The sequence below is a fragment of the Polypterus senegalus genome, chromosome 13 (genome assembly GCF_016835505.1).
Source record: "Polypterus senegalus isolate Bchr_013 chromosome 13, ASM1683550v1, whole genome shotgun sequence".
Lineage (NCBI taxonomy): Eukaryota > Metazoa > Chordata > Cladistia > Polypteriformes > Polypteridae > Polypterus > Polypterus senegalus.
Window position 1 is genome coordinate 20,843,883 of NC_053166.1, and position 17,280 is coordinate 20,861,162.

Here is a 17,280-nt window from a genome sequence, read left to right on the forward strand (position 1 = left end):
GCGGGGATACCCCTTAGCAGCGCTGACAGCTTTTCTACCTAAAGGGGCCTGACAACACCGCCTCCTCTTCTCTACCGCTCTCACTTACTCTCCCTCTTTTGCCATGATGTTACACTTTCCATACTTGTCCTCCCGATTGTTCTCCTTTTTCTCCTATTTACTGCTCAAGCTCTGCTCTTTAAACTATTGGCGGGCATAGGTCCCTAATTAGATGCCCAGGGTTATTAATGAGGCAATCAGTTGCACCATGAGAATGTGCACATACAATACAATACAATACAATTTATTTTTATATAGCCCAAAATCACACAAGAAAAAACTCCCAAAAAAAACCCTTGTAGGGAAAAAATGGAAGAAACCTTAGGAAAGGCAGTTCAAAGAGAGACCCCTTTCCAGGTAGGTTGGGCGTGCAGTGGGTGTCAAAAGGAAGGGGGCCAATACAATACAATACACAGAACAGAACAAATCCTCAATACAGTATAAAAATAAAAATTTTAGAAGTACGGAGCAGAATTTAACAGTAGATGATATCACATAATATGATTTGGATTTGTTTAGAATGAATGCACAATCAGCAGATCACCTCATCAAACCCCAGAGACGTTTCATTATGTTGCCCTGCCCTCCAAACTTAACCACACTGTGTCTATTTAAAAATATGCACCAACACAGACCTCATCTCATGACAAAGGCACATCACTAACATTTGAATAAGCAATGCTAATGTTTGTGATGTGCCATTTTTTGGAATGACATATACAATACAATTCATTGCTATAAATATATTTTTCTGCACCACCTGTTGGAATGTAGCAACTGGATGGATGCCAAAGATACACAGACACTTTGCCAGATTTTATGGTGGATTACTGGTATTGCCAAAAGCCATACTAAGATCCTGGATGGCTAATAATTTTCTTGATCTGAATCAAAATAAAACGGAGGTGCATCAGCTAAAGCTCAAATTGGTCTTGGATTTCTCGACTCTTTCTCTGTCTTTTGCAAACCTTAAGTCCACAATCCAAGTGTTATCTTTGACAGTAACCTCTCTTTTGAGAAACAAGTTAATTCTGTAGTCAACAGTTGCTTTTTCTAGCTTCGTCTATTAGGTAAGATCAAGCCTTTTTTTATCTTCTAGGGATCTTGAGAAAGCCACTCGTGCTTTTATCTTTTCTTGCCTTGATTACTGCAACTCGCTGTATTCTGGGATTAGCAGATCTCTGATACGCAGGTTACAGTTGGTCCAAAATGCTGCTGCTCGCTTTCTGGTTGGGGAAAGAAAGTCTGACTCTGTTTCTCCAATATTAGCTCCTTTACACTGGCTGCCTGTCAGGTTTTGAATTGATTTTAAAATCTTATTGCTAGTTTTTAAATATTTACATGGGCTCGCTCCTGCCTATTTATCTGAATTGTGTGTTTTACACCAGCCATCTAGAGTGCTTAGATCTTCTGGTCAGTTGTCTCTTGTTGTCCCTCGTACTGAGTGTCAAACTAAGGGGGACAGACAGGACTTTTACAGCTGCTGCTCCTCGTCTGTGGAACTCTTTACCTCATCACATAAAGGAGTCGTCTACAACTGAACTGTTCAAAACGAGATTAGAGACTCATTTCTATTCACTTGCATTCCGTGACCTTCAGTAATACTGATGTTTCCTCATTGTGATTATGTAACATTACTTCTATTTATTATTTATTTTATTTATGTTCATTTATTTTATTTCTATTTATGTTATTCATGTTAATTGTACCCCGTGACCCTGTATTCGGATTCAGCGGGTTAGAAAATGGATGGATGGATGGATGTTAATTGTATGTTTTTCTTTAATTCTTTTATTGTAAAGCACTTTGGCAACAGGATTCCTATGTTGTTTTAAATGTGCTATATAAATAAATTTGACATTGACATTGATAATTATTTAACGGACTGCATAACATCAATCAATCAACTCTTCTTTTCACATCGCACACAAATTCATACACCAGGTAACCAACAAAGAGAACAATGTGAAGAGAGCACCCCGTATGAGTTAGTTCCCCTAGATAAGTTAAACAGAAGTCTGCAAGTTTATTTCAAGACAGCATTAATGGATTCTTGCCAAATTTTGCAACTATTTCTTGCAGAGAAAATGTTAGCTTTTGTAGATAATACAGGAAGTGACTTTCCCTCGGTTGGTTGGGATCGTTGCAGCTGAGCAGGATAAGTTTATGAAGTATCCTGTCTCCTTCACTTTCTGCACAATTTATTAGATTACATTACATTATGAAAACTTTCTCTTGGATGACAGAGAGCTGCTGCTGTCACGAACAGGCTTGTAGGTGGCAGAAAGATGAAGTCAGGCCTGCTCTAAAATTGTGTTGTAGATTTCATTTTAAATGGATACATTTGCAATTTTTGCCCATCAATCTTCATGTAGTAACCCATAATAACAAAGTGAGGAAATGTTTTCAGAAAGGTCTGCATATTTATTAAAAATCACCAACACACTACTTAGGTGACACATTAAGTGCAGACAGAGATGCAAGCACAGGACTGATAGCCAGGTTGACAGATGCATGGAAGAAGTTCAAGGAGCTGACCGCCATTCTGACTTCTGGCATTGCAGGGTAAAATTAATGAAAGCTGTGTGAGGTAGTATGGTAGAATGCGCTATGGGAGAGAGTCATGGCTGATGAAAAGGGTGCATGAGACAAAGTTAGATTAAAAGAAAGACTTTCCGTGATGGTGATAGGTGTTTCTGATGAGAAGAAGCAAATGTGGAATGTGAAAGGTAGAGGATGACAGGAGGCAGTGTGATGTGGTGATTAAGGCTTTGGACTTCAAACCCTGCGGTTGTGCGTTCAAATCCCGACTACTGACAATGAGCATGGGAAAGGCGCTATATAATTAAAATGTATTGTTATTACTGTTATTAATGAGCAAGTCAGTTGACCTGCCTGTGTTCCAAATGGGAAGCCAAACAAAATGCAACCAATTGTATCATAAATGTTGGAAGTCATCTTGGATAAAGGTGTCTGCTAAATAAGTACAGTGGAACCTCGAGATACGAGTTTAATTCGTTCCAGCACTGAGCTTGTATAGCGAATTTCTCGTACCTAGAACAAATTTCCCCATTGAAAATAATAGAAATCCAGTTAATCCATTCCGCACCCCCAAAAATATCAACATAAAAATTAATTTTCCTAACAAATAACACTGATAAATAATATATACAAGTGGAACCTTGGTTTGCAAGTAACTTGGTTTACGAGTGTTTTGCAAGACGAGCTAAATTTTTAAATTAATTTTGACTTGATAAAACGAGCGATGTCTTGCAATACAAGTAGTATGGATACACTTTGTCTTCTGAGCGTCATGTGAGCATAACTGAGCTAATGGTTCTTCTCTCTCGTGCGCATCTCTCTCTCTCCTTATCTCTCTCGCTCGCGCACGCGTCTCTCTCTCTCTCTCTCCTTATCTGTCTCGCTCGCAAGCACGCTGTCTCTCTCTCTCTCTCTCCTTAACTCTCTCTCTCTCTTTTCTCTCTCTCCTTATCTCTCACTCGCTCGCTCGCACGCGCATCTCTCTCTCTCTCTCTCTCACTCTCTCCTCTTGAGGGCAATCATCTCCTATTCTCCGTATTTTCGGATTCGCTTATACAGCGAACTGCTACAGCAAAACAATGAAATCACAAGCGCACAAACGCGTAGATCCTCACGCTACGGGAGAACAAGGAACACTGACACTGAGTGAGCTGACGGGCTGGCAGCGTCAGCTTGGGTGAATCCCCGAGTCGAGGCGGATCGGGAAACGCGTCACGCATAACCACAGCCTGGCTCGTTACGCAAGCCAATGCTCGTATTTGGATCCGAATTATTCGCTCATACTTTCCTCTTATCTTGAATTTCTCGTATACAGAGGTGATCATATCTAGAGGTTCCACTGTAAATGTAAATGTAATGATGATTGCGTACAGAGGTGCACCAAGTTGGAGGAAGAGATCACGAGGACAACAATTAGGCCATGGTCGGAGATGGTGTCAGAAGATATGAAAAGAACTGGTCTCACCCCAAAGGATATCATGGACTACAGAAACTGGAGGAAAAAGATTTAAGAACAACTGGCTAAGCTGGGTTAACCCAGAAAACGTCTGTTAAATTGGTGATGATGTTGATGATTACGATTACAAAGACTAAGTATGATTCTAATTTGTTATGAGATTTGACTCAACTCGTGGGGTTAAATACTGGCTAGGAGACTACAGCTTCAAATCGGGCAGAGAAATAACGCTGGGAAGTTTGCAATGGTGGAGAACTGGTGAGAGATGATGCTTGTCACTCCAAAAGAGTGGTGGCTCTGAAGCTAAGGATCTGCGCTTGTATCCGGAAGGATCACGGTTCAAATCCTGTTATTGCCAGAAGGGATCCTACTCTGTCTGAAAATTACTCCAAGGAGAACTGTACAATGGCTGACCCTGTGCTCTGACATGCAAAAAGGCAAATTACTCTCGGGGATCAGTAAATGATATTGAATTAAAAACTGCAATAAATAACTCCACCCAGGGGAACTTGGGCCATGACAAAAAAAAATGAGGGAAATTCCTGAATATAAAAGTGTTTATGAGTTGGAACACTGCAGAAATGGAAACCAGCAGACAAGACCCTCAAAGTAAAGAACAATATTGAAACTGCAACCACAGTAGAGACTCCATTATGCTGTGGGGTCAATTTGAGGCCTTGTACAGATCATGAAATCTGAAGACTATATAAGCATTTTTAAAACATGACATGTGGCCAAGTGTTGTAAAACTGGAGATTTGTCAAAGGTGTCGGTCCAACTGCTGCATAATAATCTTAAACAAAAACCCAAAAGCCCCAGGGAATGGGGAAATGGGTTAAGACATAATGCTGGGCTGTCCTAAACTATCCATCCATCCATTATCCAACCCGCTATATCCTAACTACAGGGTCATGGGGGTCTGCTGGAGCCAATCCCAGCCAACACATGGCGCAAGGCAGGAAACAAACCCCGGGCAGGGCGCCAGCCCACCACAGGGCACACACATACACACACTAGGGACAATTTAGAATCGCCAATGCACCTAACCTGCATGTCTTTGGACTGTGGGAGGAAACCGGAGCCCCCGTGTCCTAAACTAGTCATCAGTAATTGAAAATGTCAACTTAAGGGCGGTTATCCATTCCAACGGCTGTGCAACTAAACACTAAGTGATTTAATTGTTGTTATTTTGTTCTACAAAAATGCTAAGTCTTACATTTGTTTTCCTTGCTCTTGTTTTTTTTTTTAGTTTTCTTTTTTAAAAAGTGAAACTAAACTAAGAAAAGTGAGAAGGCCAACATTTCCTGGTTGTCTGTTTATGGTATAGCATGAAACTGGAAGGGTTTCAACACCTTTCAGCATAACTTATTTACATGTGCACAAACATTCATTTGCTCATCTACGTCAGTCAATATATTTATATATTTTCACACACATTCGATCTTGTGGAGTGTTTTAAAAGTCATTGTGAAAGAAGGCACAATGTAATGTAATGTTGTGTTACATAAAAATATATGTATACATTAACACGCACAAATCTTTATATCCTAAATTGTACCTAGTGTGTGTGCTTGGTGTGTGTGTGTGTGTGTGTGCCCTGTGGTGGACTGGTGCCCTGCCCGGGGTTTGTTTCCTGCCTTGCGCCCTGTGTTGGCTGGGATTGGCTCCAGCAGACTCCTGTGACCCTGTAGTTAGGATATAGCAGCTTGGATAATGGATGGATTGATGGAAATCTTTATATATATATATATAGTGGAGACATAACAAATGTAATGTACACAGAAAAATATAATTATATCAAAGTATATATAGCGAATTTGCGTATTTATGCTTAGAGAAAAGTCATTTAACTTGGTTTTCAACATATAAATATGCATTTAAAATGTTCACACATATACACATTTAAAAATCGAGCTCACATTTAGATATGCATAAATCTCATAAAATGTTCATTCATTCATTTTCATTTTCACTTAATTTAAATAAGAGATTAAGCTCGAGTCAGTAACCCATCCTGGACAGGGGAAGCAGTTTTGTGTTCACAAGAATTACTTCTCAACGCTTGGAAATCGCTTCCGTTTTTTGTTCTGGCGCCTCTTGACTCGTCCTGATGTCTTGTTATGCAAGATGTCAAGCTTTTTGGGGTTTCTCACTATATTTGGCACTCTAGAACTGAACAACTCCTTATTTTTAGGCCAATTTTGGCCCATATTATGGTAAAGAGTACAAGTATAAGTGTCTTCAGCAAAAATGATCAAAAGGACATGAATTTGTGTAGGCCACATCAACCGGCCCCAGGGGTTCTTGCCCTAATGGGAAATGAGGGGTCAAAGTCACTGCTTTTCATAAATCTTTGAAAAGATAGATATTGGTAATATAGCCTAGTTGAGTGTCATGTTATGCTATTTCAAGATTTCTGATCACAAATATCATGAGATGAAAGTAGATTTATACCTGGTGGCATGGATCGTGGACTATCTTTCAGACAGACCTCAGTATGTGCATCTCGGGAACTGCAGGTCTAACATTGTGGTCAGCAGCACAGGAGCACCGCAGGGGACTGTACTTTCTCTGGTCCTATTGAGCCAATATACTGTACATCAGACTTCCAATACAACTCGGAGTCCTGCCACGTGCAAAAGTTCGCTGACAACACTGCTATCGTGGGCTGCATCAGGAGTGGGCAAGAGGAGGAGTATAGGAACCTAATAAAGGACTTTGTTAAATGGTGTGACACAAACCACCTACAATTGAGCGCCAGCAAAGCCAAGGAGCTGGTGGTGGATTTTAGGAGGCCCAGGCCCCTCATGGACCCCGTGATCATCAGAGGTGACTGTGCAGAGGGTACAGACCTGTAAATACCTGGGAGTGCAGCTGGATGATAAATTGGACTGGACTGCCAATAATGATGGTCTGTGCAAGAGAGGACAGAGTCGACTATACTTCCTTAGAAGGCTGGCGTACTTCAACATCTGCAGTAAGTTGCTGCAGATATTCTACCAGACGGTTGTGGCGAGCGCCCTTTTCTATGTGGTGGTGTGCTGGAGAAGCAGCATAAAGAATAGGGACGCCTCACGTCTGGACAAACTGGTGAGGAAGGCAGGCTGTATTGTAGGCATGGAGCTGAACAGTTTGACATCCTTGGCAGAGCGACGGGCGCTGAGCAGACTCCTGTCAGTCATGGAGAATCCACTGCATCCACTGAACAGGATCATCTCCAGACAGAGGAGCAGCTTCAGTGACAGACTTGCTGTCACCATCCTGCTCCACTGACAGACTGAGGAGATCGTTCCACCCCCACACTATGCCACTCTTCAATTCCACCCGGGGGTTTTAAACGTTAACATTATTCAAAGTTATTGTCTGTTATACAGAGGGGTCTGGGCGGTCTCATGGTCTGGAATCCCTGCAGATTTTATTTTTTTCTCCAGCCGTCTGGAGTTTTTTTTGTTTTTTCTGTCCCCTGGCCATTGGACCTTACTCTTATTCTATGTTAATTAATGTTGACTTATTTTGTTTTCTTATTGTGTCTTTTATTTTTCTATTCTTTATTATGTAAAGCACTTTGAGCTACTGTTTGTATGAAAATGTGCTATATAAGTAAATGTTGTTGTTGTTGTTGTATACCTGCCTTGCACTCTCCACCTTGCATTTTTTAATTTGCACTGCATTGTCATCACTATTTAATTAATATTCTTTTTATCAGTATGCTGCTGCTGGAGCATGTGAATTTCCCCTTGGGGGTTAATAATCTATCTATCTATCTATCTATCTATCTATCTATCTATCTATCTATCTATCTATCTATCTATCTATCTATTATATAGTGCCTTTCACATTATCTATCTATCTATCTATCTATCTATCTATCTATCTATCTATCTATCTATCTATCTATCTATCTATCTATCTATCTATCTAATAGTGCCTTTCACATCTATCTATCTATCTATCTATCTATCTATCTATCTATCTATCTATCTATCTATCTATCTATCTATCTATCTATCTATCTATCTATGTTTTTGATATTCAGTTCTTTACTGGTGGTCCTAGCCCTCTAGGAGCAACTCTCAGAAAATGAAAGATGACAACTTTCAACCATAAGCATGTGGGGTATCATTTTAGATTATTTCAAGGTCAATGATTATGAATATGATTTTAATTTTTGATCCAATATAGCTATCTAGCCCCCCCATAGACCTCTATCAGTGGGTGAAAAATGATACATTTCTATTACAATCCAGCATTTTTAAACTTTTAGCATTTATTTCAAACATGATAATATTTCAAATATATGACACAACTCTACTTGTTTATGATGTACTTCTACATCATAAAGTAAATCATTATATTTCTTTTGAACACCCACCCTGAATTAGGGTGACTTATGCTAATTCAGTCTTTTTTTATAAATGTGCAAGAGAAAGGAAGAGAGCGGCTAATGTGTCTGGATAAATGTTATAGTAGCTGAGCCAAAGTTCATCAACAGATCTCTGCAACACTCCTCTGGAAACGTAACGGTCATGGGATGTTGACAAATCAAAGAATCAGATAAGAGTTTTTAGTATGTCATCATCTGTAGCTGGATCTTGGGAAAAATGAACCTATTGTCCTACAGTAGATCACAAATATCTCACTGTGCAAGTCTGGTCACTTAAGAATTGTGAACATTTTGTGTGAAACTCCATAAAACAGAAACTTTAAATTTCTTGGAAGATGCCTGATAGCAGTTGCATTCTGATAAAGGATGCCATCAGCTGTTTGGTAAGCAATTTGGGACGCCATTACCACCTTCCTTTGATGAAGTTCCTGGAAACAGTTATTGACTTACCAGCACAAAATGCAAAGCTCAGCTTGTACACTACCAGCTACCCACCTAGACACAGCAGGGGCATTTAATGAAATCTAATTAATATAATTACTCAACGTTATGTGCTCTCAGTGTTAAAGAACCATGTAAAGGTGCTAAAATATGCTAAACACACACTAATAACGTAATATACTGTATAATATTACATATAATAATAATTAATAATCTGAATACAGGCAGCCTAGTGGCGCAGTGGGTAGTGCTACTGTGTCGCAGTACGGTTCGCTTCCCGGGTCCTCCCTGCATGGAGTTTGCATGTTCTCCCCATGTCTGTGTGAGTTTCCTCCGAGTACTCCGGTTTTCCTCCCACAGTCCAAGGACATGCAGGTTAGGTGCATTGGCAATCCTAAATTAGTGTGTGGGTGTGTGTGCCCTGTGGTGGGCTGGCGCCCTGCCAGGGATTTGTTCCTGCCTTCCGCCCTGTGTTGGCTGGGATTGGCTCAAGCAAACCCCCGTGACCCTGTAGTTATGATATAGCGGGTTGGATAATGACTGAATCTGAATACACACTAAAATATGCTAAACACGCACTAATAACATATAACAATAATAGCATATTATATATTATACAGTATAATACATAATATATTATGTAACATATAATAATAACTAATATGCTGCAAACACACTAAAATACACTAAACACACACTAATAACATAATAGTAATATATTACATAACATATAATAATGACTAATAGGCTAAACACACACACACATATTTACATATATATATATACTGTGAAGGACAGCCGGGTCCCATGCCCGGCAGGGACGCCCCTGCTACTTATGTTCCAGGGGAGCCGCCATGGGCAGTCCAATACCTCCCCCGGGACGCTTGGTGGCAGCCTCCCTGGCCAACGGTGACTCCCCAACCGCCCGCAGGGCTCCGTGGGAGATGGAATCCTCCACAGCTTGGTTGGAGCCCGGCGTGGCCGCTAGGGGGAGCTGCCTGCTTCCCACAGCCTGGCTGGACGAGCTTTCAGCCCCACCCGGAGGTGCAATCGGGACCAGGTGGTTAATCACCTGGAACGCTTCCGGGTGGGCTATAAAAGGGCCCAGCCACCACCACTTGGTGAGCCAGAGTTGGGAGGAAGGAGACGAAGCTTGCCTGGGAGGAGTGGTGGAGAATTGTGGTTTGTTTTTGTGCTTTGTTTTGTACTTTGGGACTGTGTTTGGACTGTGTGGCACACAGCTGAAGAAAAAATAAAGCCTGTGTGTTTTTGTACATGTGCCTCTGCGTGGTCTGTGTCGGGTCGGGCGCTATATAGCCTTTTACAATACATATATATATATATATATATATATATATATATATATATATATATATATATATACTGTATACCCTGCTAGATTGAGCCTGGGGTTTGGGACTTGGTGTCACAAGTACTGTAAAACAGTCATGAGTTCAAACAAAAAGTACGCCCAACAGGCTTCTTGTCCTTTCATTCAGTACATCACAATACATACAAACAGAATACTGTGTTGTCCTCTCCATGAACTCCTCCTAATGAATGTTATCCAACACCTCCTCATTCTGACGCCCCCTCTGATTGAAGGCAGACCCTTTTTATCTCAGACCCAGGACTACTTCCGGTGTCATAGCATTACATGATGGTGGTAATTCTGGGTCAGGTGGAAGTCCCTCGAAACAGGGATACTTTTCTTCTAAAGCTCCCCCTGGTCGGCACCCATAATGCCCAGCAGGGTTGTCCCACAGGACTACAGTCCCCAGCACTCTCTGAGAGCATATGCTGGATGTATTGGTCCGGGAGCGCTAATGTATCGGGGGACTGACGTATTCTGGATGGTTGTCTCCCATAATCCATCACCTTGTTAGTTGCATCTGGGAATAAGTGTCCTCTATCCCAGCCAGAACCTCCCTCTGTTGTCCCTTCCTATTAAACACATACTGTAGTGAGAGTCAAGCAAAATGACAACTTTTATTGGCTAAATAGAAAGATTACAATATGCAAGCTTTTGAGGCAACTCAGGCCCCTTCTTCAGACAAGACGTAAGTACATTACATTACATCTGATCACATGGTGCCTTGAAAGCTTGCATATGGCTAACACGGTACAACACCCATACTGTATATACAGTACATGTATGAACCCATACTGTATATAACCATACACTACTATCCTGCCATAACAAAACTTATATTTCTTTGGATTTTAATTCAACTTTATTTTAATTTAACTGATTAATGCCAAATATTCTAAGAATCATTCCCCCAAATGCCATGTCATGTAGGACATCATTAAATGTATTATTTTGGATAGTCAAAGAGCAATGTGTTTGTATCTGTTAATGTATTATTTACTTATTGTTCTGACATGAACTGTATGCTGATATAAACTTTTATTGTTAGCATTTGCATCTGTACCTGCGCTCTTAAAAACAAAAAGCCATGTCATATTGGAACTGTTTTTGGTTCCCAAAAGCAACTTCCAATTGAAGTTTATAGTCTTTAGATATGCGAGTATGCCATCCTTGCCACTCAATTTGCCCCATCTAACAGTGTAACCTAACAAAAGCATTTGTATTTCTCAAAAATTAAAGGTGTCCCAACGGTGCCCGTTAACATCCCAGTTAATGCCATTAATTAAAAATGGGAATGTGCCAGCTTTCCCAGTCAATTAGACTCATGTGTCCACACTGAGCTAAGGAAACACCAAACTGTAATTTTAAAAAGGCAATGTATTTTCTCAAAACTCTAAAAAATAAATATGCCAACTTTAATCTGACTCATTCATTAGATATGAGAGGATGCCAACTTTAATCTGACCTGCGTAACAGTTTTGGGGTGGACAAACACAATGACGCTTTAACAAAGGCATCTGCATTCTATGGCATTTCAACCTAGCGGTGCCTATTCAACATCACAATGATAACTTATATATGGGATTGTGCCAGTTTGCCACCACATTAGACCCATGATCCACATTGGACTGGGCAAAACTTAACAGTCATTTTTTAAAGGAAATCTGTATTTTCTCAAAATTGTTTAAATTTTGGTTGACCGATGACATTTAACATTTTACTGCATCTGTGAATCCCATTCATTAGATATGGGAGTATGCCAGCTTTGCCAGTCAATCTGACCTATGTAACACAGTAACCAAACAAAGGCATTTGTATTTATCAAAAATTATAGTGACCCAACACCATTTAATACTTTTATAGTGCCCCTTAAACCTCCCAGTAAATCCCATTAATTAAAAACGTGAATGTGCCATTAGACCCATATGTCCACAGTGAGCTCAGTAAAACATGACTGTAATTTATCTAAACTGTGAACATTTGGATTGGGGGTTTAGGTGAATGCCCTTTAATTGTTTTATTGTGTTCATTAGCCATCACAATAAATCCAGTTCATTAGATATGGGAGTATATCATCTTTTCCAGTCAATATGACCCATGTAACAGGTTTTGTGCTGGTTGAAACGCAATAGCAATTTACCAAAGGACAAAGTAATTTAGCTTGACATTTAACTCATTACATTGCTCATTCAATGTTGCAATAATAACTCATTAATTTAATATCACATTGGAATAGGCAAAACTCAACTGTAATTTTAAAAGACAACGTTCATTTTCTCAAATAGTGAAAATTAGGGAGGCCCAAAGCCATTTAACCAGATGTGGTGCCCACCACAGTAAATGCTATTCATTAGATGTGGGAGTATGCCAAACTTGCCAGTCCATTTGACACATGTAACTGTTTGGGCTGGACAAAACGCATGACAATTTAAAAAAGACATCTGCATGTTCTGAAAACTGGCCCAATGGCATTTCATCCTTTATGGTACCCATTCAACACTACAGTAATAACCTATTAAATAAAAATATGGGGAAGTGCCAGCTTGCACATTGGACAAGGCAAAACTCCACTGTATATTTTAAAGAGAGTTTGTATTTTCTCAATAGGGTGGACAAATGACATTTAAACCTTTCCTGTACCATTCAATATCACTATAATAATAACTCATTAATTTAAGATGGGAATGTGCCAGCTTGCGAGTAAATTAGACCCATATATCCACAGAGGATTGGGAAAAACTGAACTCTAATTTTAAAAGGTAATCTGTGTTTTCTCAAAACTGTGAAAACTGAGGAGCATGTCATTTAACCGTTTACAGCACCCGATGTAAATCCCATTCATCTGATGTGGGGGTATGCCAGCTTTGCCAGTCATTATAACCCATACAACAGTGTTGGGATGGGCAAACCACAACTATGACCTAACAAAGGCACCTGTTTCTTCAAAACTGTGAAACCCAACGCCATTTAACCCTTCTATAGTGTCCTTTAAACAACACAGTAAATCCCACTGGGAGTGTGCCAACTTTGCCAGTTAATTTGACCCATGTTCCTACATACACGGTCAATTGCAATTGAACAAGGCATCACATATTGTCACACAACTAGGAATATGAAGGTGGTCCAACACGATGTAACTCATTTGAATTCAGGTCCAAAATATGGAAAGTAGATTTTTTTTTTTTCTTCAAATAATGGATGAATATTATTGCGCAAATTAATATACGCGTTGCCGAATATTTTGTGTTGCTGATAAGTTTTACACAAGCTGTGTGAACGAGTAGCTGGCTGGAAGCGAATTAATACCAGCAGAGAATAAGCAGCCAGCCGAATAAACACCGGAGTTGTTGCAGCCAACTGTGAGGCCAACTGACTCGATGCTCGTCAAGTGAGGATGTGGGAGGAAATCAGAGAAGCAGGGAAACACGCGCAAGAAGAGCAGGGAAGACGCACAAACTCCACATAGTGACGGACGATCTAGGAGACGAATCCAGGATTAGCGATATGACTATATTAGGTAACACCATGAGCTGTTTAATTCTGTGTATATGAAATAAAACGTCGCCCTGCTCTCGGGTCCCAATTCGGGTCGTTTGCTGTGTGGTGGGTGCTTGCAGCGCACTGTAATCAGCGCTCCCTTACACATTTAAAATTGAATTAACCGTACATTGATCTATAGCTTAACATATAATGTGTCCGATGAATCAGGAAACTCCACAGCAGAATTTGATTCACTCTGACCAATTCCGCAGGTGGCAGACATGACATAAAGTCGTAATATGGTAACACATGGCGCAGCCGCTTTTTTCTGAAAACGCCACAAACTGATGGAGACAGCAGGGTCGGCAATGTGTCACCCTAGCGAACTGCAGCAGGCTTAGTGGAAAACACTCACACATCCTGCACGTGTGACAGTCGCTGTGATTCGAACAGTCAGTCGCCCTTAACATCTGCCCATTTGTAATCGGCACCGATTTACCCAGCCTATCGGGCACACAGCGTAATCCAGCGGCGGTCCATCACAGGACACCCTCACGCACACACACTCTTCACACGCAAAAAGCCACTCAAGCGTTACAGAAGATGGTGGATACTTACTTTAAAACTGTCGATGATGTCTTCGCGAAGTTCTCAGTAGTTGAATAAGTGAGAATGAAGGAAAAGCTTCTTGTCTGTTATGGCGAAATTGTGAAAAAAAGTGAAGACTTGAAAGGCAAGAAAAGAAAAACAACCGAGAGCAGACACAAGAGAAGACCAGCAATAAAATAAGGAGGTTTGACAGTATATGCCGAGGAATGCATATGACCCGTTAAAGGCTCAAGTGCGTTAAGAAATCCCGTGAATGAGCGCATTGAAGAGGGCGCTCCTGAAAGACCTCATGATGGCAATGGTGGATCAAGATGTTTTTAAGCTTGCTTAAATGAAGTTCTCTTTTGTTCAGCAAACTGACAAGATATAGTGGTCTTTTACATACAGTGGCAATGAGCCATCAGAAACGCTTTTGAGAGCACACATTAAAAAAAAAAAAATGACAACGTAAGAGGAAGGTGCCCTGTGGGGGTTTGGCACAAGTTCACAAATCATGACAAGGTAGCGTGTCAGCAAGCAGTCAGACAAGGGGCACCATGATAGAGGTTTAGCTGGGCCCAGAACACTTTAACAGAGTGGCGTATGGGTACAGGTGGTGCAACAATTCACCTTACTGTTTCTCACATTTACCCTCGCATTACAAATGGTTTTCACCACCCTGTCCCTGTCATTCTCCTCCAGTTTCCCGCAGAGTGGACATCCAAATTCATTTTGCGCCTCTTCACTACCTCAGAGTTTCCAAGGACAGGCTCCAACATCAATCTGTATTTAAGCTCTTTTCATTGCAGCTATTCTATTAAATAATCAGACGTGAATACAGCAGGTACTCATCCAGGTTAGGAAGGTACTGTACCTTACTATCATTCCACCTTAAGAAAAGGGCATGCATTATAGAACATTATATTCTTAAAATTGGTAATTCTATGTATTAGAAACGTATTATAACCACATAAGAAAAGCAGACACTATATTTTATTAAGTATTAAGATGTAAGAGTTAGGAGTTAAAAAGTTCACGCCTACGAGGTGTGGCAGAAAAGTAATGAGACTGATTTTTTATTTACCAAAGTTTTTATTTTTTTCAAACATCAATGTTATCCCCTTCAAAGTAGTTCCCTTGGGCAGCTACACACCGATGGAGACGTTGTTCCCACTGTTGGTAGCAGCGCTGGAATTCTTCAACCGGTATGGTCTTCAGCATGTCCGTTACACTCTTTTGGATGTTTTCTAAAGTCCCAAAATGACGTCCTTTGAGGACATTTTTCAGTTTAGGAAAAAGTCACACGGACTGAGGTCAGGTGAATAAGGGGGCTGGGGAACCACAGGAATGCCTTTTGAGGTCAAAAATTCTGTTATGGAGAGGGCAGTTTTTCGGCACCATTTTGGCACAGACCTTTCGCATGTGCAAATGTTCGGTCAAAATTTGATGAACGGTAAATCTGTTCAAATTTAATTGTTCACTCAACATTCTTAATGTTAAACGACGGTCTGATCTCACAAGAGTGTTCACACGTTCGATGTTTTCATTGGTTTTCGAAGTTGAAGTCCTCCCTGAACGATGTTCATCCTCTCAGTGTTTTCTGCCTTCCAAAAATGATTTGTGCCAGCGAAAAACTTGAGCTCGGGATAAAGAATGTTCCCCATAGGCCTGTTTTAACTTTTCAAACGTCACACTTGCCGATTGTCCAAGCTTAACAAAAAATTTAATGGCACAATGTTGCTCCAAATTCCGCTGTTCCATTTTGCGGGACGCACAACCAAAACACAACTTCGCTAATAGCAGTCACAAAAATCACGTAGTTAACGGAAGGAGTTGAAACTCGCACTGAGCTATGGGAGGGTACTGATACACGTGCTCTATCAAGGACAACAGCGCAGCGTTGCCAGATCACTTGCAGTGTTGCCAGTCTCATTACTTTTCTGCCACACCTCGTATATATTTTTTATTTCCCTGTATAAGCCACAGACCACCATTATCTCTCACGTTAAAGTCTGGATGTGCAGGACAGTTGAGAAGAGATGGGCCCCTTGATAAAGAGCGGGGTGTAAACTCTTGGGTTGTAAATAACGGGTGAGCGCTTGGAAAGAAGGGGGGTGCAGGTAACAACAACAAGAACATTTATTTCTATAGCACATTTTCATACAAAAAAGTAGCTCAAAGTGCTTTACATAATGAAGAAAAATAAAAGACAAAATAAAAATTAAAATAAGACAACATTAGTTAACTTAGAAAAAGAGTAAGGTCCGATGGCCAGGGAGGACAGAAAAAGCAAAAAAAAACTCCAGACGGAGAAAAAAATAAAATCTGCAGGGGTTCCAGGCCACAAGACCACCCAGTCCCCTCTGGGCATTCTAACCAACATCAATGAAACAGTCCTCTTTGTATTTAGGGTCCTCACGAAGTCACTTGATGTTGATGGTCATACAGACTTCTGGCTTTTAATCCATCACTGTTGGAACATCACGGTGCTTTGAGTAGATGGTGGTGGTGAAAGCAACCACCAAAAGGAAGCCAGAAAAAGAAACAGAAGAGAGAGTAGGGGTTAGTGCAGATTTTAGAGCCACCATGAATAGTTATTATAATGAATTGTATATACAGAATATCAGGATTAAATTACAGTGAAGTTATGAGAAGGCCATGTTAAAGTAAGGCGTTTTCAGCAGTGTTTTAAGTGCTCCACTGTATTAGCCTGGTGAATTCCTATTGGCAGGCTATTCCAGATTTTAGGTGCATAGGTTGGGGCAGACAGATATGATGGACAGCGAAGAGTTTGACACCCACCCAGCCGAGAGGTAATGGTAGATTAATTAGGGGCAGAACTTGAGGAGTGAAATATTGAGGAGTCAGATGAGGATGAATAATGATAAGAATTGTAATAAACGTAAGAGTTGCTTTTAGTTGTTGGCACCATACAATAAAGTTTAATTCTGCTGACTGTTGTGAAATCTCCAAGTGCCT

General features: G+C 40.5%; 1 protein-coding gene across 1 annotated transcript in view; it reads right to left on the reverse strand.

The window, feature by feature from the left end:
- csf1ra (colony stimulating factor 1 receptor, a) overlaps positions 1 to 14,700 on the reverse strand; it is a 161,230-nt gene extending 146,530 nt beyond the window's left edge. The window contains exon 1 of the mRNA XM_039773966.1: positions 14,332 to 14,700. The gene's annotated coding sequence lies outside the window, so the exon portion shown is untranslated. The remainder of the gene's footprint in view (positions 1 to 14,331) is intronic.
- Between the last annotated feature and the right edge of the window lie 2,580 nt (positions 14,701 to 17,280).